This window comes from Lissotriton vulgaris, unplaced genomic scaffold (genome assembly GCF_964263255.1).
Source record: "Lissotriton vulgaris unplaced genomic scaffold, aLisVul1.2 SCAFFOLD_3085, whole genome shotgun sequence".
Lineage (NCBI taxonomy): Eukaryota > Metazoa > Chordata > Amphibia > Caudata > Salamandridae > Lissotriton > Lissotriton vulgaris.
In genome coordinates, this window is record NW_028241906.1 from 77,625 (window position 1) to 104,078 (window position 26,454).

Below are 26,454 nucleotides of genomic sequence, written 5' to 3' on the forward strand. Positions count from 1 at the left end.
TGTAACTGTCTCACGCCAACCTCTTGAATGCATGCAATGTCATGCAAGGCTAGGAAGGACATTGCTTCTGAGTCTGTGAGCAGGTGTTGTAATCCTGCCACATTCCAAGATACCAGGGACTTTGTTGATGGCTGATTCTTGTTTCTTGGCATAGTCTTATTATGATTCGATGAAGTAAGTCGATTTGGTTTTGAACTGGAAGAGGTTGAAGCGAGCCAGTCCCAGTCCTTGTGGGGCTTTCCGTCTAGGGGCACAATGATTTTTCAGAACCTCCCGGCCTTATTATTTGTGGAAATGGTTAATTATGCAGATTTGTTAGAGTAGTCCATTGAACAAGGCCTGGAGGGATGTTGGTCTGTTTGAGGGTTCCCCACCTGATACTGCTTGCCTGGTAAAAAAGGGGCGAGGAAGGATCTTGTTCATGTTTCTTTTTTTGGAAAGCCATACGATAGCGAGGCTTTTTGGGAATAGTGATCAACGTGACCCTTTCTTCTAGAATCTTCAGTTTTTCACAAATAATGCTCACTGCTCAGCCTCGGCCAATGGAGGGAGTTGTGGTGGGGCAGAGAGGCGGGGCAGGGGAGGGGTAGGGTGGGGGGTGACAAAAGCCGGTATATGGATAATTGGAGGTAAGTAAACAATTTAATTAATAAAACGAATTTCGTAGGCGCACGCTGCATCGCATTTTGCATGTTTGTCTCCCATACCTCTCTAAACCCCATGAATTTTAGTCCCTGCTTCCCCGATCCCAGCCAACCTTCTGCTCGCTGTCCCGTCTTCCATTTCTTCATTCTTTTTCTCACTCCCATCCTCTGCTCTTTGTCTTCCTCTCTCCTGGTTTTCGATCCCTCCTGCCTTCTCTTTTCACTCCTCTATCACTCTTTGCTGTGGTCCCCTCCTCTGCTCACTCACTGCTTCCCTCCTCTGCCTCTCCGGGTGTCACCTATAGTTCTCTTCTTGCTGTCACCTGTTCTCTGGCCCGGGAGGGAGAAATGGAGGGGTGGGGGCTGAATTTTTCAGATTCATTCATATATAGAGAAACGTGTTTACAGTTAAACCAGACGCTCCTCCTCGCAGCTAATAATCTGTTTGTTTTTCCTTCCAACTCGGACCTCTCAGGAATGAGTCAGGTACGTTCCTCTTGTATTCCATGTTGTTGTCATGAGACGAGAGTGTGAAATTGATTGAGATGCAGAATAAGCCCCCCTCACATCTGGAGGTGAATCCTCTGGAGAGAGGCCAATGACTGAAAGGGTGCAGAGAATCAATGACCCTAAAAGATGGTCATTGATGTGTCTGTCTGTGAGTGGGTGACAAAGCAATTGTAATTTGTCTGTATTGTTCAGTTCTAACAGTTGTTTGAACATATTTTACAAAGCTCAAATACTTCCTGTCTGTAAAGTTTTGAAAGTAAGTCCAGGGTGTGTGCTGTTCCCCTGCACCAGTCCTCCGCCAACATGCAAAGCCCCCATTAATAAGTGGACAAACACGAATGTCTAACTGTTCTTTGCAGGTTTCTGTCAGTGTTAAACTTGCTTGCAGATATGTACATGGCCTTGGCGTGACGTCATAGTTGGACCCCAGAATATCTGAATTACAAGACCTCCCACAGAGGCCCTTCAATCCATGTAAGGACTGCAGAGCCCAGAACTTCTAAACCTCCCAGCAGAGGACGAACCACCTTTTACCTTTCGCCGAACAAATGCCCTCCTTGTGGCCATGTCCCACAAGCCCCTTTCTATAGGTGGGATCCCGTCCTATGGAGCGCTCCCATGGGGCGTCTCTGAAGATCAGCGCTCCCAATGACATCCAGGCACCCAGTAAAGATGCATTTATATTGGGCCTGGGCGGAGTTCACGGAGTTGTGCTACACGGAACTCAGAGAAGTGACAAAAAAACTCTGCCACGCAGTTGGAGCTCCGCAAGCAGCGGAGTTCTATATGTTGTGCTGTTCATGCTGATTTGTACCACAGGCAGCCCTTCTATAGGTGGGATCCCGTCCTATGGAGCTCTCCCATGGGGCGTCTCTGAAGATTAGCACTCCCAATGACACCCGGGCACCCAGTAAAGATGCATTTATAAATTAGGCCAGAGTTCATGGAGTCGCGCTACACGGAGCTTAGCAAAGTGTCTAAAAAACTCCACCGCACTGCGCAGAGTTGCGCGAGCAGCGGAGTTTGATATGTTGTGCTGTTTGTGCAGATTTTTCGCACCAGGAGTTTCTCATATGCCTAACATTTGGCACAAACGACATCACGCAGAGTGCCAGAGGGCGCTGCTTCTGTCTGCCACTCGAGTCGATTTTCTACTTGAGCGGCAGCTTCTTCAACGCGAGCGGCAGCTTTCTAAACGCAAGCGGAAGTGACCTGCTGTAACCACAGACGTTCAGAAATCTCGCCGGGAGGTGGTCTCGCACTCGATTTCTCTTGCTCACCAACTTAATGTTGGCAAACTGAGTGAGAGAAAAAACACTGCTCTGCACCACGGAGTTTATCAGAACTCCACACAAAACTCTGCGGGTGGAACGTAAATATTCACTCACCCCGATTCTATATTCATAAACTCGATTTTAGAGCAAATGTAAACTTGAAACAAAACATACACAAAAGTGCTTAGCCTTAGAAAGCCCCTTTTGACTTATGAACCTTACAAACATCAAACTAATTACCTGGCCACGTGAGGCACATTTGTGTGAATAGATCATGCTATCATCTCCATTTAGGAGTCCTCCTTCTCTGAGATGATGGAGGGTAAATTATATGACTGTGGGAATGTAAATCCAGAGATGAGGCTGGGCGCGTGTGTATATATCCATGCAGTGGTATCTGTATAGTGCAATCCCCGCGGGGTCGCCAGAGCTCACCCAACAGTAGAATGAAGCGTCATCTACAGGGAGCCAGGACCCAGGGAAGGTCCTATGATGGGGGTGAGAGAGAGCTCTTTCAAGAGATGGGGCTTCAATGGAGGGGTCGCTGCAGTTCTTCAGGGTTGGGGTCGTGAGCTCAAGCTGCTTCAAGTCAGCTGAGCGAGGGGTGCTGTTCGTTCTGGTGAGGACTAGAGCAGAGCGTTACTTTCAATGGCATTGTAGAAGAACAGGCCACGTACTGTTGTTCTGGGTCCACACCTAGTAAGAAAGTTGTGTGAAATGTATACCTTTGTGAGGCTGCAAAATGTGTGGACTTTAAGCAACCTCTCTTGTGGGTAAAACGTCCAACCAAAAATATTTTTAGGTAGAATATTTTTGCTGAAACCTGTGTTTTCTTGTGATATATACTTTTTTCCTTTAATAATCTGCATTGCTGTTTTTTTTTACAAATGCATGATTTTTTAATTTACCACATTCATCAGTGTTAGGCTTTTGCTTCTCCCATTCTGTTTGATGAAATTCCTTTTTGTTGGCCTTAGGACTGACTCTCTGAGCTTGACCCCTGCTAACCAGCGCTACAGTCTTGTGCTCACTCCTTTAACATGGTCAAATTAGCTTACATCCAATTGTCACATTTAATTTACCTGATAGACCGCAGTAAAGTGGTACTACATGTACCCGAGTCCTTTCAATTAAATGCGACTGCTGAGCCCGTAGCACTTAATGTGCCACGTACTTAAGAAGCCCTCTAAAACCTGTCTCAGGTCTGCCATTACAGCCTGTGTGCAGTTTTACACTGTCAATTCGATTAGGCAAAATGTAGCTTTTGTGTAAGGCCAACAAAAATGGATTCTGAAAAATAGGAGGGGAGAAGGCAACTCGTCTGGGGTTGACCCTGCAAAGAGGACTCAGTCCCACGAAGGGCTTCTGGGTGCTCTGTGTCCTTGTCTTTAGACTCCTTGTGGTGTCTGTCAGGGTCATGGCTGCCTGCATCACTCTGCAAGGGTCATGGCTGTCTGCGTCACTCTGCCAGGGTCATGGCTGCCTGCATCACTCTGCCAGGGTCATGGCTGCCTGCGTCACTCTGCCAGGGTCATGGCTGCCTGCATCACTCTGCCAGGGTCATGGCTGCCTGCGTCACTCTGCCAGGGCCATGGCTGCCTGCATCACTCTGCCAGGGTCATGGCTGCCTGCATCACTCTGCCGGGGTCATGGCTGTCTGTATCACTCTGCCAGGGTCATGGCTGTATGCATCACTCTGCCAGGGTCATGGCTGCCTGCATCACTCTGCCAGGGTCATGGCTGCCTGCATCACTCTGCCAGGGCCATGGCTGTCTTCATCACTCTGCCAGGGTCATGGCTGTCTGTATTACTCTTCTAGGGTCATGGCTTTGCAACAACAGCTGTTGTTCACCCTGAGATGTCTGTGTGTCCCTACATGATTCAGGTTAACATCACTCACACTAATTATGATGCTAATGTCCCCAGTTCTCTCATGTACTCTTCAGAGGTGAATGTGCTCTTCAGCTTTATAAATCACAATATCCCTTGTACAATTTCTCACTCTGTTTTCCTTTTGCCTAATGCAGGAGACCCGAATGTACTGCAGATGAAGGACACTCCCAAGCAGGTAGGTGAATGGTGCAGTGATGGTATGTAGAAAGGTATGCACATGCCTGATGTTACAGGGGGATTGTCAGACATTGCATGTAGGAAGGAGTTCCTCCTACTAATCAAGGAAACACAATCCGGTTAGTTCACAACACAAGTATATGAGGATCTCTGACCCACCACCGGTAATAATGTTACAAACAGCCGGTAGTTCCACAAAGAAATGTGGGCAGATTTACTAAGGTTTTGCATTGGATTTGCGTCACTTACGCCACGGCCACTTTATGTTCAAAGCCATGCAAGGCAGTGTGTGGCTCTCGCTTGTGTTACTCTGTATCAGGGATGCGTTCCCTGGGTGGAGTCTGGGCGTTCCCGTGCATCCACCCATGGATTTTGATGCATTCCAAGATTTACTGAAACTAGTAAACCTGGTAATGAGTCTGCAATCTACATTTCCCTAAAGCAAGCATAACGAGGAGAAATATCTTTATTTTTCCTTATTACTTCCTCTTCCTATGTGTGCTGCACACATAAACAGAGGAATATGCTTCTAAAGGATTGCTTTTGTGCAGAAAGGTGCACTAACACACAAAAACAATCCTACCTGTACCACGGACACTCTTGGACTATGTCACTAAGTTGCACACAGAGATCCTGTGCTAGGAGAGAGCAGAAATGTCCCAATTGTAGTAGAAATTGGACATATCTGGCTGTTTCCCTTTCACGTAATGCAGTGCAGCAACTTTGCTTGCTGTCGCGTGTTGCATGAAATGTAAGTAAATCTGTCCCTGCATGCAGGGCCGGACTGGGAACCAAAACCGGCCCTGACAAACTGCTCGGCCGGCCCCCCACTCCCACCCCCGGGGTTTGTGGGTGCGGCCGAGCTCTTTGCCAGGGCCGGTTTTTGGCCAATTTTGTTACATGGCCAATTGCTGCAAAAACGGCCCTGTAACAAAAACGGCCCCTAGGGGCCCAAAACCGCCCCCCACCCATGCGGCACACCAGGGGGATTGCCCGGTGCCCGCTACTGCCAGTCCCGCCCAGCCTGCATGTTTAGCTCAAGCAGCATTAAACAATTTTAAATGCTGGAATCCAACACAATAGCATTCCCCAGCCCAAATAGAAAAATCAAGATGACTTTAAAAAGCAAAAAAACACCAAAACTATTTCAATTCGATATAAATATGATTTGTGTTCCTTTTTTGATGCGAGAAACAGCAAGAAAACAAAAACCAGTAATTAAAAGTCACAATTTGCGGTTGACTGGGTTATAGGTACAATTTTAGTTCACACATGATGCAGAAATTACATGAGGTAGGACAGTGGGTAACACAGGTTAAAGTTTTTCCTTTTAGCCTAGTTTTCATGAGCTCCAAGTTGAAAGGGATGAGGGTTCCTCCAAGTCAGAAGCATCCTCCTTGAACTCCCTCTGAAGTCTTGAGTTTGCTGCTTGAGTCAAAGCCTCATAAAGGGGTAAAGCAGGATTCCGTCTCCACTCCATCCCAAGGAAAGGCTTTGCGTTCAGACCCTGTCAGTTTTATGGGTCTTGAAATCACCCAGAAGTGCAAGGCTGGAAGCCGAACCTGGCCCGGGCTTCGCTAGACCAGATGCATTCACTAGAGCGGGTCCCAATGAAGCTGTCTTCTTTGTAGCAAAAAAGCTCTGAGTGAGACAAACCTGGATATCTTGTACAATGAGGGAGCACCCTTCTACAAGAACCCTCAGAACCTCGGCCCGGTCACCTGGAGGCAGAAATACGACTAAGGCTTATTTTAAGATTGCGGATGGGTTAACGCATCACAAGATGATTAATATCCTGCCCTCTTTGTTGTAAGTGAATGATATTCTATCCAATCTATCATATCCATGTAATAAGGCAGACAGGATATCCATAACATTGTGATGGAGTAACCCACCTGTCAAACTCTAAATGGCACCCTAATTCCTAATCAGTTCTTGGTGCTGTAAAAAACACTCCTGGTCACTCATGTGGGCTCTCAGGATAGGTTTCAAGGTATCAGGGCCAAGTTACAAAATGTTTCACAACTCATTGACACAACTATAGTTATATGAATGGGAGAAGAGTGTTTATCTACCAGGATATGATGCTAGTTTCCTCTCTCCCTGCACTGACACACTTTCAGCTGTCATGCACCAACACACACTCCCTTGCACAACAGAGCAAAGATGTGAGCATTTTGTAAGAAATAGTTTTAGTCCTGGAGAAGCAACCCACATTCAAAGTAGGAAAAACCTGGAGAAATTAAAATATTTCTCCTCATTTATCCAGTAGTGAGATTTTGGGACAAATTTCTGTGTACGAATGTTTGTGGATAAAGTGTTGCAACAACAAACCCATGGCTGGTTGTACGGGAACACCAATGTAACATCCACAAAACACCACATTGAAATGAAGTGAAATGAAATACCAGCAATTGTAAAGAGCACAGCTACCTCCGGAGAGGTGTCTGGGTGCTCGGGCCATCAGTAAGATTAATCGAGCTATTGCCGAGAGTCACAAGGTGCTGGGCTAACCTGCCGCCCGCGATCGAACGGTGAGCCATTGACACTCTAGTCCCACCAGGATGTCCTCTCCTGACTTATCCAATAACTCAAACCCACAATTAACCCCTAGAATGGCTGAACCTCTTCAGCTGGATTGGATCAGGGACACATGTCACTGTGATAAGTGATGGTGATTTACAATTTACATCGCAATGACAACATATTACAAAACTGCGGGAGCATAAAGTTATCAGGATTCATCGACGTAGGCCGACGCTCTCCACATTAAATGTTTGCTTTTTGCATCACACTCCCCAGATTAGTTCCTGCTGCGCTGACTCACCCACGCATACCACTAGCTCCATCAGCTTCACACAATTTACCTTCTACCCCACGGCTAATTTGCGCCCTCACTGGCCTTCAGCCCACACATCGCCAACGCTGTTGTCTACCTCCACGAAATTCCATCGCTCCTTCCTGCATACTGAATCATCGACGATCGGCGCTTTAAGTTTTACTCAGCCAGATCCCATCGGCTCATACATTCTTGTCCTGATGATGATCTCCAACTAAGGATATCAAAACGCCGTGGACCTCTTGCAACCAAAACTCCATTAACACAGTCAGTCAGTCAGTCAAATACACTTTATTCGATTAATTAAAATCATAAAAGACATAAAAAATTACATACATACAGGTAATTGAGCGATTCATATATTTACAAACTCAGTGCAAACCCCTTTAAAACAAGTAAAATGCAGTTAATCAGGTAAAATCTGAGTAGTTTATAAAAATCAGTCAGGTCGATACATTTAACGGCAAATTCTTCGTTTTGATTCTAATTGCTGCCACTAAAAAACTAGCCACATAAAAAATGTTGCGGTGCTGCTCAACATCTGGAGGTGAGTGAGAGCAGGTCTGACTTGGATAAAGCCAGCTTCTCTCAGAATTGGTTGCAGGTATTTTTTTCCTTATTTCTGAATAAAACCCACAAAACATAATAAAATGCATTGCGTCTTGTGCCTAAATTTTTTGTCGCAGTTACAGGGTGGGCAACATTCTGGTTTACCCCATGATTGATAAGTACCCAGGGAATAATTTATCAGGTTAAATCTGAATTTCGTCAATAAAACGCTATGAAAGGGTTTGGTCACAATTTTTAGGTATGGCTCAAGTGACGGAGAAATTAATAACGTGTAATGCAATCTTACTGTCGGTTTCAATAATTCCTGCTCCTCACGAGCCAATCTAGTCCTTTCTGGAAAATGCAACTTAATCCAGTTAACATCCCCCTTTCTAATACAAGATGGGGTTAAATAAATCTCCGGGCGTCCTAACCATTCAAATGTTTTTCTCTGGTATTCCAACCAGGGTTCCGTTTTAGCGTAATCCAATGCTGCGACATCACTCAAAATAGCATGGTTCAGAGTTATTTCTTGCTTGAGCCATGTTTTTACCCTGAATATTAATGGGGCTATTTTCAACTTATCTGTGACATATTCCAAACCTACCCCTGAGTGAGTTGAAAAGGTAGGGGTAGACTGTGGAACTGCCAAAAGGTATCTCAGGAACCTATTTTCTACTAATTGAATCTTTTCCTGAGATACTTAGCCCCATAAAGATGAGCCATATGTAGCAATTGGGATGCATTTTGTGTTATATACTTTTAAAAGGGCCTCCATAGGCCTGATCCCCAACCGTTTTGAGAAGCCCATAAGAGCTGATGTAGATCTTTCCATAGAGGTTTTCTTGAGCTTGATTTGAGGGCCCCACGTGCCCTTCTCGTCGAAGAGAACCCATAAATAGGAAAATACAGGAACCCTAGAAACCACCTCACCCTTGCACAAAAAGGTTTTAGATTTGTGCTTGTTTCGGTATTGACCGATCACCATTGAGTGTTTTTTTTTTGCATTAATCTTCAGATCCAACGGATCCATAAAAACACCAAATAGATCCAACAATTTTTGTTGCCCACCCCGGTGCGAGCCAATAAAACTGCGTCGTCCGCGTATAGGAGAGCCGGTATTATTGCATCTCCTACATGCGGTACGTCCACCCCTGGTGCATCTAAGTGATTTCCCAATCCGTTAATATAGATGGTAAAAATGAGGGGGGCCACAATACAGCCCTGCCTCACTCTCCGCTCTGCTTTAAAATAGCTCGTACACCTACCCTCTTTAGTAACCCTGACCATTACAAACAACTCCTGGTGAAGGGACGCCAAGAAGCTAACAAGTGAGGGGTCAATACCAATCTCCAGAAGAATTGGCCACAATTTGGCCCTATTCACCAGGTCGAAGGCTGAGGAGAGGTCCATAAAGGCCAGAAATAAGGACCCCTCTTTCGCTACCGTATATTTAGAGATTAAAAGGTGAAGGTTCGAACACTGGTCCAAAGTACCTCTCTCTTCACTAAAACCCATATTGTAGGTTTGACAAGACCCCACAGCTCTCTATATTTTCCCTTAGTTTAAACAGTAAGACTCTGCCCAATATTTTGACTGCGGAGTCTAACAGGGAAATGGGTCTATAACAAGCAGGGTGCCCTCGCTGCCCCTTTTTGAAAAGCGGTAAAATAATAGAGGTGGCCCATGTGGCAGGAAAAATATTGGCATTGGAAGCATTAAAAACGTTTGTTAAGACCTTGGCCCAAAGTTTAGGAGAGTGTCTATAAAGGTCCGCAGGTACTCCATCCGGTCCTGGGGCCTTATTTGTTGAGGTCTCCAAAATTGCTCTCTCTACTTCGTCATGATTAAAAAGTAGAGGCGAGGACTCGGGAACCAATAGTGGGGCACTTACGGAGCCAGAATCTACGGCGCCATTAACACAACTTAATACTTGCTGAGTTTTGTAATATATTGTCATTGCGATGTAAATTTTAGGTCACCATCGCTTATCACTTCAGGCACCTTCACATTTTGTGTGAGCACCAGGACTAGCTCCTTAACGTCGGATGACACTCTGCTTATGATATTAATAAATGTGATGTCACCCTTGCTACCTTGTGTCTCTTACATTGTTTTTCCAATGTTGCTGGTTCTCTTGTTCAACCACTAACCTAGATGAAAGCTATACTTTAATTAATAGTAGCCTTGCTACACGAGGACCTGTTTGGCCTCACCTAGACCATTGTTCTTCTCAACTACGTATAGCACCCCTGGTTGTACTACTGGGGTACCCTTGTTTTCTATATATACATACATTATGGGATTGGATTTTCAGTGGGGGGGGCTCAGGTAGAGACCCTGAGGAGCCGTACCAAAACAACTTGGTTGTTGTAGAGGGAGGTAGATGGATTAGATGGTCCAAGATAAATCAATCGGTGGAAACAATCCCAAAATTGTATGCTGGCATCATACCTCTGCTAGAGAGAGCTAGTCTTGCTGCGGCAAATGCAACCAACCCTGGTTTTGATAGTGATCTGGGTAAAATACACCAAGAAATGGCTCTGGTTGTGGCTGACTTTTTTTTATTAGTGGTCCTATCAAATATAATATATCTTGGTATTCGAAAGCTTGTATGGAAGCGAAACTAGTCTTGTTGACTGCACTAAAAGGGGCCGGTAGCTTTCGTATTAGGGAAGCTAGGGCGGCCTACAAGAAAATAATTGTGAATGCGAAGCCTGAGTGGGAATTAGACAGATGGCAGGAGATCAAGAAGGCTTTGGATCAAAAAGATAGTATAAGCTTTTGGAATTTGGTTCACTCCGGGAAAGCGGAAGGTAGAACCAATCTAGATCCAAACATCGATGAGAATGCCTGGCATTCATATTTCAAGGAATTGTATTCCAGTTCTCACGCTGACATAAGTTCTAATAAAATCCCAGAGTGCAATTTTAATTTTGAAATTTTATGTAAAGCACCCCATGTACTTTGGGAGAGGTGACATCTGCTTTAGCTAAGCTGCAATTCAACAAAGCCCCAGGATTGGATAGAACCCCGGGTGATTTGTTTAAAAGTGAACAGGTAGTCTGGGCTCCATATCTATCATTATTGTTCAATGCAATCTTGTATGGCCTTCCAGCACCGCGTACGTGGGCTGGCGCTAAAATTGTTCCAATTTATTAAAACGGATCTCCGATTGAACCTTCTAATTATAGCCTTATTGACGTTTCCCAAAAACATTATGGTAGGGTATTACTAGGGAGATTACAGGAGTGGATGGAAGTCCGTGACATATTAACCCTGCTACAAGCTGGCTTTAGAGCAAAGGTCTTAACTGTCGATCATCTGTTTAGGTTGCAGTTGATTCACTGGAAGCACGTGATTTTGGAAGGTGGGAGTCTTTATCTTACCTTCGTGGATTTGAAACCTGCGTTTGACATGGTTGACCGTGACCAGTTATGGAGTATTCTTCTGGCCATGGGGGTACCACCCTATCTCTGTTTTCAAATCAAATGCCTCCACGAGGGTACGTATGCCAGAGTTAGATATGGCAAAGGTGCTTGATTGACAGCCCCCTTCCCTGTTGACAAGGGGGTGAGGCAGGGCTGTTTGCTCGCGCCAACCCTCTTTTCACTTTTCCTAAACAGCTTAATTGGAGATCTACTCGCCGTGAAGGATTTGGATTCCCCGAAAATATCATCTCACAAATTTCCTGCATTGATGTTTGCGTATGATACCCTGCTCCTCTTAAGGGAATTCACCCAGATTTGTAAAAGGAGGAAACTTTTAGTCAACATTAACAAAACAAAATACATGGGGCCACATTTATAAGCCCATGCGTCACTTTTACGCCGCCGGTGCGTCACTTTTTGTGATGAAAAATGCGCCTGGTTGTGCCATATTTACAAAGTGACGCATCTAAGAAGATGCGTCACTTTGTAAACCCCTGCGCCACATTATACCTGCACCAGGTATAATGTATGCAAGAGGGGCGCATTGACGCAAGAAAGGGTTGTAGAAGTGACGCAGTGAAATCTATGAGATTTCACTGCGCCACTTCTAGGACACAAATGCGTCAATTTCTTACGCCTGCCTCACAGCAGGCTTAAGACTGACGCAGGCCCTTTCACATGGGGCTTGCCCCATGTGAAAGGACACATTGCTGGAGTTGCGTCACTTTTGTGACACACTCCAGCAATGCGTCACTTTCACGCTTACAGATACGTCAGAAATACTGACGTATCTGTAACTCCTTGCACCATAATGCGTCATACATTAAATATGACGCATCAGGAATGTCGCAAGGAGTGCGCAATGAAAAGTGATGCATCGCTGTTTTCACGCAGCGATGCATCACTTTTCATAAATGAGGCCCATGGTCTTCAATGCCAAACCGACTACCTACCCACACCCAATAACTGACCATATCGCGCTTGAGCGAGTCCATATCTTTGAATATTTGGGCCTAACCCTGAATGACAAAATGGGCTGGGGGCCTCAAATTGATAAGGCTAACTAGAAGCTCACCCAGTCAATAGGGGGATTATTGAAAGTCCAGAAGGGTTGTTCTTCGAAGGCGATAAGCCCACTCCTAGAAATTTATAAAGTACAAGCACGCTTGGCCTCTCTCAATGGGGCTGACCTTTGGGACCACAGCTCAACAAAAGCACTGTCCCTCACTGAAAATAAGTTTTTAGACGCATTATGGCCTTGCCAACAAATTCTCCCTTGGTACCCCTTAAGATGGATCTCGGTATCCTCCCAATGGTGGACTTAATCTCGAGCAGACCGTTGGTCTATTGGCGACGGCTACTGAGTACACTCGAGCTGAGACACTATAGGGAGGAACTCAAGGCACTACTATTGTCACCGGGGGCCGTGGGCAGCATACTGTGGCCGTCAATTTGTGAGGGATTCGCTCTGTGCTATTAGTAGGGAGCACCTATGGGTCGGAGGAGTCCTGTTTAGCTACCTCAAAAAAAACCTTAGCTAAAGAATTAAGAGATTTTAATCTGACTAGTTTAATCCAGGCGACTAGAGCTGCGAGCCTGACGCATGGGTTTTGGACTTTAAGTCACATTATCAATTTGAACAGGTCCTAGATTTAATACAGCCCGCATTAACAAGGAGGTTGTTTCTCCCCTTCCACTTTTTGCAACAACTAATAAGTGGTCAGACCAGGCCTGTTATCTTTGCCCTGGATGCCGAGTGGCGGAGGAAACAGAAATCCACGTACTGTTCTTCTGCCCGGTATATAAACAGGCTAGGTCTAAATGAGTTATTCACTTGTGCAGAAACTTGGGTATTAGTGATTACTTTGTATTCTATAGGATCTTAAAATCTGATATAGATCCAGTGTATGTGGTTGTAATCTCTAAATTTCTCCAAGCTATGTGGCTGAAACGAAGGCACTGCGACCGTCCAAATCAGTTGCACGTACTCTGGAGCATTTTAAAGAATTATATGATATGTCTAATAATCTTCATAAAGTTTTTATTTTACATTATATTTTTATAACTAGTTCTTATCTAAAATGGTCTTTGCTTTTAAATAACTAGTGAAGTTTATGCATCTTTACCTCTGCCTATGTCACCACGAGAGTTTATTGTACACTGCTATGGGAAATGCACTGTTGCTCGCTATTAATTCACATGTGCTTTTATGACTGTAATAGTCGCAATAAAGTAATTATGAATGAATATATACATACAAAGTGTAAGACAGCACACTGTTGTGCTAGATAACAAAGCCATCAAAATATGGTTTTGACATTATTGTTCAAAGTAATACGATGAAGGCACCGGTGTGTAGAGAATATGAACGCAACAGTATTGACACTACAGAAATGAACCAGGTTAGAAGCCACCCATCACATTGTTGTACCAGAGAATACGGCCTCAAATGTTTGAGCCAGAGAATGAAGCCATGAGAGGTTTATATCAGTAATTGTTACCAAACAGAATATCACCGCAATAAATATGCCTTCTACATGGGGTATCTCCAGCCCCACGTTCAGAATCCTTCTTGATCCTCTTTGGACCGTAGCACTCTTAAAATACTCACCCGTCCAGCCCATCTCATGCTTTCGGGGCAAACTGGTACCATAGTTTGAGGAAGGATTGTCTTTCATCCATCAAACACTGTGTTGGGAAGAGGGTGGAAGGTCGCCATTGAGGTGGGCTGGAAGAGTTCCCTCCCACCTGTCTTCTTCCCTCTGTTCCTCCACTCCTCCAGCACTGATGTCTGTCCATGTGTGGCTGGTGGTGATTTTGCGTCGAGGTTTGGGAGATTTTCACTTTCCAACCTCGTAGAAGAAAGACCAGCCCAAGCCAGATACTACCTTCTGCAGAAGAGATATTATCAAATAAATGCAAACAGTCATATCTTGGGTTTGCAGAGGAGGCAAATGTAATGCACACAGCCAGAAGACTGTATCTGCTCCCCCTAGTTAAAGAGTTTCAGTATTGGTGTGGAAGGTCCCGTCTTCAATGAACTAATTCAGTAATACATTACTCCAATGACGGGTCAGCCTATGAGGTGGCGGGACAGTTTTAGGGTCTCTCCTTGATGGCTGGATGTCGCTGTATAAGCCTCGATAAGTTACAGAGCCCTCATCCAGCTTGCCCATGGTTCGGGTGCTTGAGGAACAGGCCTCTGCTGGTTGAGAGGTAGAGCACTGTTTATTTTTTTTTATCTTATTTTTAGTGTGTCCCATGCCTGGATGGCACCATCGGGCCCTGGACATAGGGGACTCATCTTATGGCTGCTGCTTGACCTGGCTCTTTTTGCTGGCTTATACCCAAACCATTTGCCTACTTCCTCCTATTTTTCTGACACTCTTTTTGTTGACTGTACTGCTAACCAGTGGTAAAGTGCATAAACTCTCACCCTAAAACATGGTATGATTGGTTTACACCTGTTTGGCATATTTGATTTACATGCAAGTCCCTTGTACCGTGATATCCTATATACCCAATGCATGTTAATTAAATGCAGCTAGTGAGCCTGCAGCACTGACTGTACCACCCACAGAAGTAGCTTTTCAACACTGTCTCAGGCCTGCCCCACAGAGCCTGCATGCAGAGTTTACTGCTACATTGACTTGCCATTTACAACTACCTACCAAGCCTTAGACTCCTGATTTTCTACATATATGTCACTTCTGAGGTAGGCCCTAGGTAGCACTATGGACAGGGTGCTGTGTGGATAAAGGGTAGGATATATTCCTTTACTGTGTGGCATGTCTTGATAGTGACAAACAGCCTATTTTGTTTCTCACTACTGTGAGGCCTACTCATCTGAAAGGCGAGCATTGGGCATTCCCTTATATATGTTTAAGTTGTAATTCCTGGTCTGAAAGAAGTAACATTGCCATGTGTGGTATTTTGCAAATGGTAGTGATAAATCCTGCTTACTGTTGTAGGTGGATTTTACATTACTATTTAAGAAATGCCACCTTTAAAAAGAGGGCATTTCTCTGTGCATGCAACACTATGTGCTTTTCAGTATGGTTCCAATCACGTCTAGGGCAGAGTGACAGCTACACTATGTGCAAACTTTCCAACAGCCATCACACAGGAGGGGCTTGATGCATCTGCATGGTGAAAGACTTACAGTGCTAGGAGACTTACAGTGCTAGGAGAGAGTGAGGCTGTTTACTGCCCTCACATAAAGGTCTGATTTACCTCTTACTGATGTCCGGAACTAGGGCTGGGGCTGAAAGGGGGTGTTTGCACACATAAAAGGGTTCTTTTGAAGTGACCTCTTGAACAAAGACATTTTGGAGTATAAGTACAGGGGCTCGGACCCCATGTTTTTAGTTCACTTTGGGAGAGACTTTGTCACTAAGAGGAGCTTGCCTGCCCGGAGGTACTCCACTCTGCCTTTGCACTGCCTGTGTTCCGACCATGCTTGCCCTCCCCAACCTGTAGCGGAGTGAGGCACTCCTTGCCTCAGTGCCCCCAGAAGCCAAATTCTCTACATGCCCGTAGAGGCTACATTCACAACTCCAGTGTCGCCAGCTCACAAAAGGCGCTCCCTGCAACCCAACTTGCCACTGTGTTGTGGCCAGCCTTCTTTTGGCCACAGGACATGCTGCCCACAGTGCATCGCCTGCTGTGTGGGCCCTGAAACCTCCCAGTTAAGAGCAGCACTCGCCACTGCCCAAAAACTCCCACTTTGTCTGTGTAATGGCACCGCATTCTCAAGGGAAGTCGGCGAGCAGGGATTCTCCTCCCCCGTGTTGCCTAGGAGATCCTGGGTGGCATCCATCAGGACGGAGTGAGACTTCTCTGTCATGTGACCCTGCACTGGCCCGATGTCTGCGTCCTGTATTCCTACCGAGCCAGGCCGACAGAGAAGAAGACACCGCCATCAACCCGGCACGGGTGTCCCAGGCTACCACAATGGCCATGAAGCCCCCGTCGAAGCTGGCTGCATCTCTGGACCGTGACGAGCCTGCCGACAATGCCTGACTTCAGGTTGGAAACTGGAATTCTTTGCAGATGCCTCCCCACTTTTTGCCCCCATTAGAAATGCTGGATGATGAATTTGGACTATGATAGGGCACTGGGACCTCCTAACCAGGCCCCATTGCCCTTTCCCCTAAAAGTAATGTGAGTTTGGTACACCCAATTGGTACAGCAATTTGCTCCCTTATATGTCTTTAGTATATGTTACCAGTGGAACCCTTGGCTAGGGTAGTAAATGGGTCACTAGGGCTGCAGCACTGTTTGTGCCACCCTGTGTGACCCAAATAAAAGTGTGTCTGCAGGTCCGCCAGGTCAGCCTGCAAGAGCAACCTGTTTGCTAAAGAAAGACCCACACATACCAGGTGCTGCAGTGTCCCTGTTACTGCTTAAGCAAGCTACCACTGAGGTAGGCCTCCTATAGCCCAGGAGGCAGGGTGCTTTATATTAATGGTGAAGATAAGCATCTTTGGGTGATATGCATCTTTACAGTAACCCTGTAAAGCAAGTTTTACTGGTAGTAACAGGCCCTCCATAAGGTAATATGAGCTGGCTACCAGGCACACTCGAGATAGCCAGCTTCATTATAGAACAACAGAATTGTGTCATGTTTGGTGTCAAACCCCATGCTTTTTCACTCCCAACACAATTCACATGTCGAGGGTGAACTAGCATGCACTTAGGTGGCCCCCTGAGTGGGTTCCCACCTAGGATTCCTAAGGTTTAGTGCTCCATTGTCTTGAGGAGATCTTGAACTGTTTGCCACCAAGACAATATCCTGCCCTCCTGGTGGGATGTGCTAGCACTTCACTAGGATGGAGATTAAGGACTGGCCACACCTCCTCCCTCCCAGGAGGACTAGTCTTTACAGCAATCAAGGCATGGAACCTCAAAGGCTTCAACACATTTGATGCGCCGATGTACTTGTCCCCCATTCGAGGACAAATCCCTTCCTGCACTGTCCGGCATGACCGGTAGGAAAATTAGTTATTAAGGAGGTGTATACGTCCCATAGGTTACCCATGCTTTAGAGTGGCTAGGGGGTCTCTGTAGCCAAGGAAGGGTTCTGCCATTTTGGAAGACCCTGAAATAGAGTATTCTGGGTTGCACAGTGTCATACAACCACAGGATGTGGCCGCTGCAGGGGTGGGGTAGCCATAGAGCCAGTAGCCCATTGGCCACTGTACCTTACACCCTTAAGGCCCCCTAAACTAGATTTAAGGGGCTCCCCTGACCCCATCGCCTCAGTTCTGACTTTGAATCTGGGAAGAGGCACAAAGAAGATGCCGTCACTGAAAACAAGACTTTGGACTCTGCCTCAGGGCAAACTGAGGACACTTAAGTGCCCTGAAGAAACCACTTTCTGGAACTGTGTGTTCAACGAGTGTCCATGACAAAAGCTCACTTCTCCCAGCAAGGGGAACTCCAGTGGATACCAGAAATCCAAAGCAAGCTCCCCTGACTGGTAGAACCAGTTGACTGCAACCTGAAGAAGAATCGACATGCTGCATGACAAGAATTGCAACCTGCTGGGCCTGTCGAGAGTGAGTCCAAAGATAAGTGGTGTCTTGCAAGTCTGGGGTGGTAGCCAAGTTTCCTCCTAGTTTCAAGTTGCTACTCCACTCCTGTCGCCCTCCAGCCGCCAAAGTAACCATGTACTACATTTGCTACAGCCAAGACTAGGTTATGACCAGTCAGGTGACTGGCCCCTTGAGCGACATCTCCAGCCCGAGAGCAACTCACTACAAACGCGACCGACACTGTCAATGACCCCCCCCCCCCCCCCACTGTGTTCCTGCATCCTGAAGTTGGAGACGTCGAGTGTGAGGTAAAGCATCTTTGGCGAGACCTGCCCTGGTGACAGACAGCTGCCAGCTACCTCTGCACCCGGAGCCGCAAAGCAATGTAGAAGAAACCCGCCTGTTGAACCCGGGTCCAAAAACCCCAAAGGCCTCTACTCCATCCAAGTGTGGATTTGTCAAGTGCTGCACGTTTGACAGCTCCTGCGGATCCATTCAGTACCATGGACAGCCAGAACACCTCTTCACCCAGACTCCATGGGCACAAATTACTGGCTGTTGAGACTTGGTGTAGGGACGCACAAGACCTTATCCACAAGAGGTTTCGTTTGAACTCACACTGAAAGCGTCCAAGTGTTACCTGTGTTTTACCCCATTCTTTTAAATGGGACCAGTTTGACAGCTGTATTACATTTATTTTTAAATGCTTCAAAAACCCACAGCTTTGGTTATTGGTGTCTATATTTTTGATTAAAATACACCCTATTTAATAAATTGGTGTTGGATTTCTTTAGAGTAGTCTGAATTACTCATGCACCATAATGGTACTGTAAAATGCTTCACACTTGTTCCTCGAGTAATGCCTGACTGCTCTTTGAATCCAAGGATTATCTCTGTGTATTGTGGGAACATTGCATGGCAAAGCCTCCCGGACATACCACATAATATCCCACCTTGCAACAGCCCCACATTGTCCCTGCCAAGAGCGCTCTCCTTTCTTGAAGGCGGTCAGATCTCTTCTTTGGATTTATTGGGACAACCGCTATCCCAGCCAAAAGGGAACCCAGTGCTTTTAAGTCTGACAACGTGTTACGCATTCCCTGGGAAAACACGTGCTAGCACCGCTAGCATTGAGGGTGCATTGCTTTTAATGTTGACAAGTGGTACATATGGAAGTACATGCGCTGTGATATAACAAGCTACGTAATATGCCCAATAATTCAAATCAGGTCGTTTTTGATCCTTGCAGTACCAGGATAACGAATGCTGTTTCAGTAATTGCATTTTATGCACCCTATTCATGATTGATGCATTTTTATGGTCTGTTGTATGCACAATGTACACTATATATTTTTATGTTGTCCTGTGTGGAGTCTCTTCTGTGCTGTATTCATTGTGTTACTGTATGATTGTGTTGCGGAAACGCTTTACACATTGCCTCTGGGGATAAGCCTGACTCCTCTGTGCCAAGCTACCGGGGGTGAGCACAGGTTATCTTTGGTGTGTAACTTACTTGCCCCGACTAGACTGGGGGGTTCTACCTAGCTTAGGTGCATACCATAGTCAGCCAGAAACTCCATTTCTAACAGCTGCCATGATCATTTGGACTGCAGTGAAAAAATGTTTGCTTAAATGCTTCTAAAGTAAAAAATTGTATCTCTCACCTCCAGGGGGCATAGTTCGCCTGCAAAACCCATCCTCAAAACGATGTTTCTTTATTTTCAGGATGAAGTTAATTATGCTGTTCTCAAATTCAACAACACCAACGTACAAATACCACAGCCTGATTACCCTAACGCCAATGAGACGGTGTACGCCCAGGTGAAAAAGAAGTAAAGGCACCACCTGGCAGGAAGCTGAGAGCAGGAAGAGCTGAAGACCAGCCACCACCCTCCGTCCAGCTGAATTCCATTGGTTCAGTGTCTTCCTTGTATGTGACTCCAGGTCTGGGATAACTCCGCCCATGACCCCTTCATCTGTAAAGCTCCCTTAAAGAACTTCAAACTGCAGCTTAGCATTTACCATTTCTCCATCATGGAAAGTTCTGCTAAGGTTGTTTTTTTTATTTTTTATTTTATGACCTCATGACCACTCCCTCAGTTGATTTGTTTACAAAAATTTTATTTTGATGGATATTTCTATGAATGTAAATGGAAAATAAACTTTTGAATATCGTAGCTTGTGCACATGCACTTAATGTATCCAAAACTCCTTTAATGGTGCTAGCGGACCTCATGGTACTGGTGCACACTCAGAAGCTCACAATATTAGACTTGCGCTGAAGGGACCTATCAGTCCACAGTAGCGTCACCATATACAGAGTTAGCTAATAGCTTGATCAGTGAAAGTTGTGGCCACAAGATCCTGGATTCGATCCCTGGTTCTTGAAACCATCTCTCCCCCAGTCTACCTTGTTGAGTGCCTTGTAGGACCATCAGAGCTGTCGGGACACAGAAGACGCCCGTACGCAGAAGTTAACACACTCCCTCCTATCAAAGCAGAAGTCCCTCCCTTCCCCCGTGTATACGCTCCTCCCTCATCCCATAGGTGTAGTAACCAACCCGTCATCCCCTTTGCGAGGGAAGCAGCCATGATTAGGCAGCTGGAACCACATGGCGCCTTTCCAACGCTGGAAGTAGAACGAACATGTCATTACCACGCGTTCCTTTACAACAGGAAAGCGTTGTTGGGCTGGTGTTGAATGTTAAGTCCAACACTTTACCTACTGGTGCAGAGACTGGGGAACCGATTCACAAAAGTAATCTGAGACAAAATCCTATCTTTACGACTTTCGGTATTCACAAAGGGCATTTAGGAGTAGTAAAGTTAGGATTCCTAAGGGAATGATCATGTGTGTATCCCAGGAGCAAAAGGGTGACTTTAGGGGGTAGATGGGGCGATAACTACTTCAGTGCTCTTCAACCGGAGGTTCATGAAGGGACTTCTGGGGGCTTGGGAGGGCCTGAGGCTCTGTCAAGGAGGCGGACTGAGACTGACTGCACCTACTGCAAAGTACCTCACATGTATCTGAAAACCAAAGAGCATAGTCATTGTGCTTGTCAAAATATGTTTAAAAATGAAAAAGGTGCCATGGCTGCAAAATATGGGAAAATAAAGATTGCTTTGAAAATGTACTTTTCTTAGTGGATTATGTACATGTCCAGAAAATGGCTTTGGTTCGCTTGTTTGCAATGCCCTGTCCAGGATTTATTGTCAGCAGAGACGATTAAAGGCATGGGCAGAGTGGGCACTGGCCCAGGGCTCCAGCCTCTCAGGTGACCCCTGATAGAATTCTTGAATAGGTTGTTTAAATGCTGTTTCCCTTTATTTTATTAGTAATGTGGGAGAGGTGTGAGAATCTATTTACATACATTTTGCAAAAAAATGTGTTTGTTTTATGCAACATCCATAAAAAAATCTTTTAGATCAAAACGGGACCTCACAAAAGAGAAATGAGAGGGGTCACAGAAATGATTTCTAGTAATAATAGTGAGCTGCTGCTGCAGTGTTACAATATTGAAACACACGTCATATCCGATGTAAACACATATGGAATTTGAACCAATGTCCCTGTGCACTGCCATCATGCACCTGAGCTCTGGAAAGGCGACGGGACTAGATGGCATTCCTATCGAATTCTACAAGACATATATAGAATTCATGGCACCGGTCTTGCGCGAGGTATTTGAGGACGCACTGGAGGTAGGCCACCTGCCTGCATCCATGAGAATCGCCCTAATAACGTCCCTTCTTAAGCCCGGGAAGCCTGCTACCCGCTGTGATTCGTACAGACCCCTGTCACTATTAAATTGTGATGTGAAAATACTCGCCAAACTGATAGCTACGCGCATTGGCCTCCTGTTGCCTGGTTTGATACTCCCGGATCAGGCTGGATTTGTGCCGGGTAGGGCAACATCACATAACCTCCGCACTTTTTTTTCAATTTGTGGTTCGGTTCATGAAGACCTACCGATGGCGGCCGTTTTTCTAGACGCCACAAAGGCGTTTGATTCGCTAGAGTGGGATTATGTCTTCCAGGTGCTGGGACGTATGGGGTTTCCGCCAGTTTTCATATCCTGGATTAGATTGTTGTATACGGAACCAGTGGCCAAGGTCCTCATTAACGGCAAACTGTCCTCGGAATTTACTATATCCAGAGGCACGAGGCAGGGCTGTCCCCTCTCCCCACTACTATTTGCCATAGCCACCGAGCCCCTAGCAGCTAAATTGCGCCAACATCACCGAGATAGTGCACTGCGGTGCTTTCAAAGGCAGATATTAATTTCGATGTATGCCGACGACATCACGCTCTACATTCGTCACCCTGGTGACAACTTAAACCCTATCCTTAGAGAGTTTGTGCGATTTGGAGTCCTCTCCGGGGTCCAGATTAACTGGAGCAAATCCTGTATATTCCCGCTAACGGCGTCAACGCATAAATTCGCCATGGACTACCCGCTTGCCTGGTGTGAGGGAGATTTCAAATACCTGGGGATACGAGTTGAGAAAGACAGGGACGCACTTATCCGGGCCAATTATGGCACTGTTATGGATAAGATTAGCGACAACGTCTCCAGATGGATTACCCTTCCGCTATCCATGGCTGGCAGGGCGTCGCTGATTAAGATGGTGATACTCCCTCAATTACTATACCTCTTTATGAACATTCCGTTCCACCCAGGGACCTTTTTTTTCGACTGTTGCGCACTGAACTGCTACGTCTAGTGTGGGGCGGAAAGTCGCCACGGCTCAAATGGGAAGTCCTTATTCGGCCCTACTCACAGGGGGGGTTCAGAATCCCAGATTTTTAACTTTATTACCGTACAGCCCAGGCCCATTTTGCTTATTTTTGGATTAGGCAGCCCAGATATATGCCCCAATTAGCTGCTGAACACTGGCTGGCGCATCCTACGCCTATTGAAGGTGCACTCTACTCCGCTGTGGAGGGCAGAGATAAAACCCCCAATACTGTGTTAAGCACGGTGACGGCATGGCGATATATCTGCTCGAAATTAGACCTGGAGATGCTATATGCCCCACTGTTGCCGTTGGTGTATCACCCGAGGATGCCACTGTTACAGGAGCCAGGCTTTCAGAAACTACTCAAAAAAATAAATGTGAGTACATGGGGAGATCTGTACCAGAATGGCGTATTCCGCTCAAGGGAACAGCTCTACAGTGGAATCCAGCCCACACCACTGGAGGTTTTTTATTATATCAGACTCCGAGGTGGCTTGCAAGTTGTGACACCCGACTTTCCACACGAACCACCTGTCCTTGTCCCGCTACAACATCTTCTCCTGAACGACAACCCCAGCAAACTAGTGTCCACACTCTACAAGTCGGTCCGTGCCCAGGTGGAGTATACAGAAGTACCTGCCCGGGAAAAGTGGGATCAGGAATTGGCCACGGCCCTAACGGATAGACAATGGACTTTCTGCTTGCAGCAGACAGAACGCATATCATCCAGTAGTCGATATAGAATCATTCATTACAAATTTCTACACAGACTTTACCACACACCTGCACGACTACACAGATTTCACTTGAGAGATACTGCAAATTGTGATAGATGTGGGGCCCCGGAGGCTGATTTCTTGCACCTTGCATGGGAATGTGACCAGGTCCAACACTATTGGGTACAGGTGTTTACGGCCATCTCCAAAATGATACACGCACAGGTGGAGCTATCCCCGGTGATGGCACTGCTGGGGTATGTGGAACCGCTTCAGGCGGCCCATCGCAAATATGTAGCACTAGCTATGTTGTTGGCTAAGCGAAGAGTGGCGTGCAGATGGGGAAGAGGGAGAGCCCCCAAATTTAAGGATTGGATGAGTGATCTGGTATATTGTCAGGAACAGTTCCTCCAGGCCTACTGATGTATGGGCCCCACTGCAATGTTATCTGCTAGAAGTACCTGGGGAAGAGCCATGTAATTGACGTGGGGCACTACCCATTACAGTAGTACTACTACAAGGCATTGTGCTCACGGGTTGAGGAGAGGGGTGAGATAACTGTGACCTCACTTGCTGGTATTGATGTCCCCCTAGTGTCCCTGTATGGGCATCAGCGGCCACTAACGTGAGACTCTGTTTGTTCAGGGGAGGTTAATGGGGGCTAGGCAAATGTTGGGCCAGTCTGGCTCCACTTCAGGACATTGTAGATTGTTCCAAAGCAACCAAGCAACCCAGCTGTGTGGTGTGTAGGTCGCGCCACGCTTGATATGGACTAGGCTCTGCCGAGTGGACGGACACCCCATTGACGAGTTAAGATACCGCACGAGTTGCAAGTTAACACACAAAAAATAAAATGAAAAAAGTGAGACGCATGGATTTGATTACTGAATAAGCGTACTGTCATGATGTTAGCAGTGTAACTGCAAGTTTGAATGTATATAGCTATAAATGATGCCTTGTGACTACCTGATTATATGTGGATAGCGGCCGGCCTCCGGGTTGTAGGCGTGACGCTGTGTACACCTGACAGTACTTAATAAACGTCTTACACCAAAAAAAAAAAAAAAAAAAATGTCCCTGTGCACTGCCAGTCACCTGGCCAGAGAGGGCATGAAAGAGATGAAACTGGGTCATACATTCAAAACTGCTCTCAACAGGGGCCCCCAAAATACGTTTGGCCCCGGGCCCCAAAAATCCTTAAGCTGTCCCTGATTGTCAGAGGGGAGAGGAGAGCAACACAGAGCGTGTTTGAGTTGTCTGTTGACATGCCACCACTCATCCAACTGAGGTGAAATGTCTACCTTGCTAGAGACATGCTAGACTGTATGTAGTTGTTGCAACAATTTTAAAAGCACCCATGAATATTACTTATGGTTTTTGTTGGAGAAATGTTCCCGAGCTTTACTCCACTGTACCACCTTGATGATAACGTGTAAGTATCCAGTTGTACCTTTTAAGTACATATAAGTTGTTATCTTAGACAGAAGGTGACATGGCCAATGGTATGCACTACTGGACCAGTGACTCGATATAAATATCTTAAGACCACTGGTTGAGCTTGGTGGTCTCCGTTTGTGGAAAATGCCCAGAAGGTCAGAGGCTGCCTCTGGTTGGGCATCCCGCCAATCAATCCCCTCTGAATGTCCCGCCCCTCTAGTCTTGTGGTCCTCTCGGAGCCACTGGATGTAAAACAGGGGTTGTGCCTACCAGCATTCATGCAAGCGAAGGACTCCTCCAAAACACCTCAAGATTCAACAGGAGGGTAAGGTGAATGAGTGTTCCATCTTTGGCTTGTCTTTTGTGAGAAATATGTTTGAATAAAATATAGTCAAAAAACATATTCAACATGTCACTGAAAATAAAGAACTATACATGTGGCCTAAGCCCATGCAGCACCACTGAACTCCACTGATGACATCTCCGAAATTCTGGACAGATGACGCCTACCAGATGCTGGACAGCTGTGCGGCCGCTTCTCCATCTAATCTGAGACCACAAACTACCGCTGAGCTTCACTTATGACGCCTACCAGATGATGGATAGAGAAGCAGCTGGCTACCTTTTTACCTGGGATGAGCCCACGCAGCACCGCTGAGCTTCACTGATGATGCCTACCAGATGCTGGACAGATGAGTCCCACCAGATGCTGGACAGATGAGTTCCACCAGATGCTGGACAGATGATGCCTACCAGATGCTGGACAGATGAGTCCCACCAGATGCTGGACAGATGAGTCCCACCAGATGCTGGACAGATGAGTCCCACCAGATGCTGGACAGATGAGTCCCACCAGATGCTGGACAGATGAGTCCCACCAGATGCTGGACAGATGAGTCCCACCAGATGCTGGACAGATGAGTCCCACCAGATGCTGGACAGATGAGTCCTACCAGATGCTGGACAGATGAGTCCTACCAGATCCTGGACAGATGAGTCCTACTAAATGCTGGACAGATGAGTCCCACCAGATGTTGAACAGATGAGTCCCACCAGATGCTGGACAGATGAATCCCACCAGATGCTAGACAGATGAGTCCTGCCAGATGCTGGACAGATGAGTCCTACCAGATGCTGGACAGACGAGTCCTACCAGATGCTGGACTGATGAGTCCCACCAGATGCCGGACAGATGAGTCCTACCAGATGCTGGGCAGTCTGGACAGTCCGCCACTCCATCTTTCCTGGGCCATCGTAGCACTGCTGAGCTTCACTCATGACACCTACCAGATGCCGCACAGGGTGCTGGTCATGGTGGCTTTGTAAATGATGCCGCTGGGTGAGATGGTACAGGCATCAGAGAGAACCAATAGACTCCCAGCAGAATGGGGTGGGGTATGATAATAATTCTTCAGGCCCGGGATGAGAGAGGATGCGGCAGGTGGGATGCCTCAACTGGCTACCAGAGTGGCGCCTGTGATGCCATGGAGTAGGCCATTACCGCCATCCAGATGTGCAGGTACGAAGGCTTGAGCAGAAGTTCTGAAGTTACCTTTTGGAAGCAATGGTTTGACTTTCTTTAGAAAAGAGAGTTTCTTGAAGGAATGCTCCTTTTCCCAGGTGGTATTTTCCATATATTTGGAACCATATTTACAAATAATTCTATTTAACTCAAATATAGAGCTTGCTGTGCTCAATGGGTTAAAGG

The 26,454-nt window shown here is 46.3% G+C and overlaps 1 long non-coding RNA gene across 1 annotated transcript; it reads left to right on the forward strand.

Moving 5' to 3' along the window:
- The first annotated feature begins 4,411 nt into the window (after window positions 1–4,411).
- On the forward strand, window positions 4,412–20,987 carry LOC147669143 (uncharacterized). Its single transcript, XR_015303735.1, has 2 exons — window positions 4,412–4,496; window positions 19,579–20,987. It is a non-coding gene; the product is annotated as an uncharacterized LOC147669143 (long non-coding RNA).
- The last annotated feature ends 5,467 nt before the right edge of the window (window positions 20,988–26,454 follow it).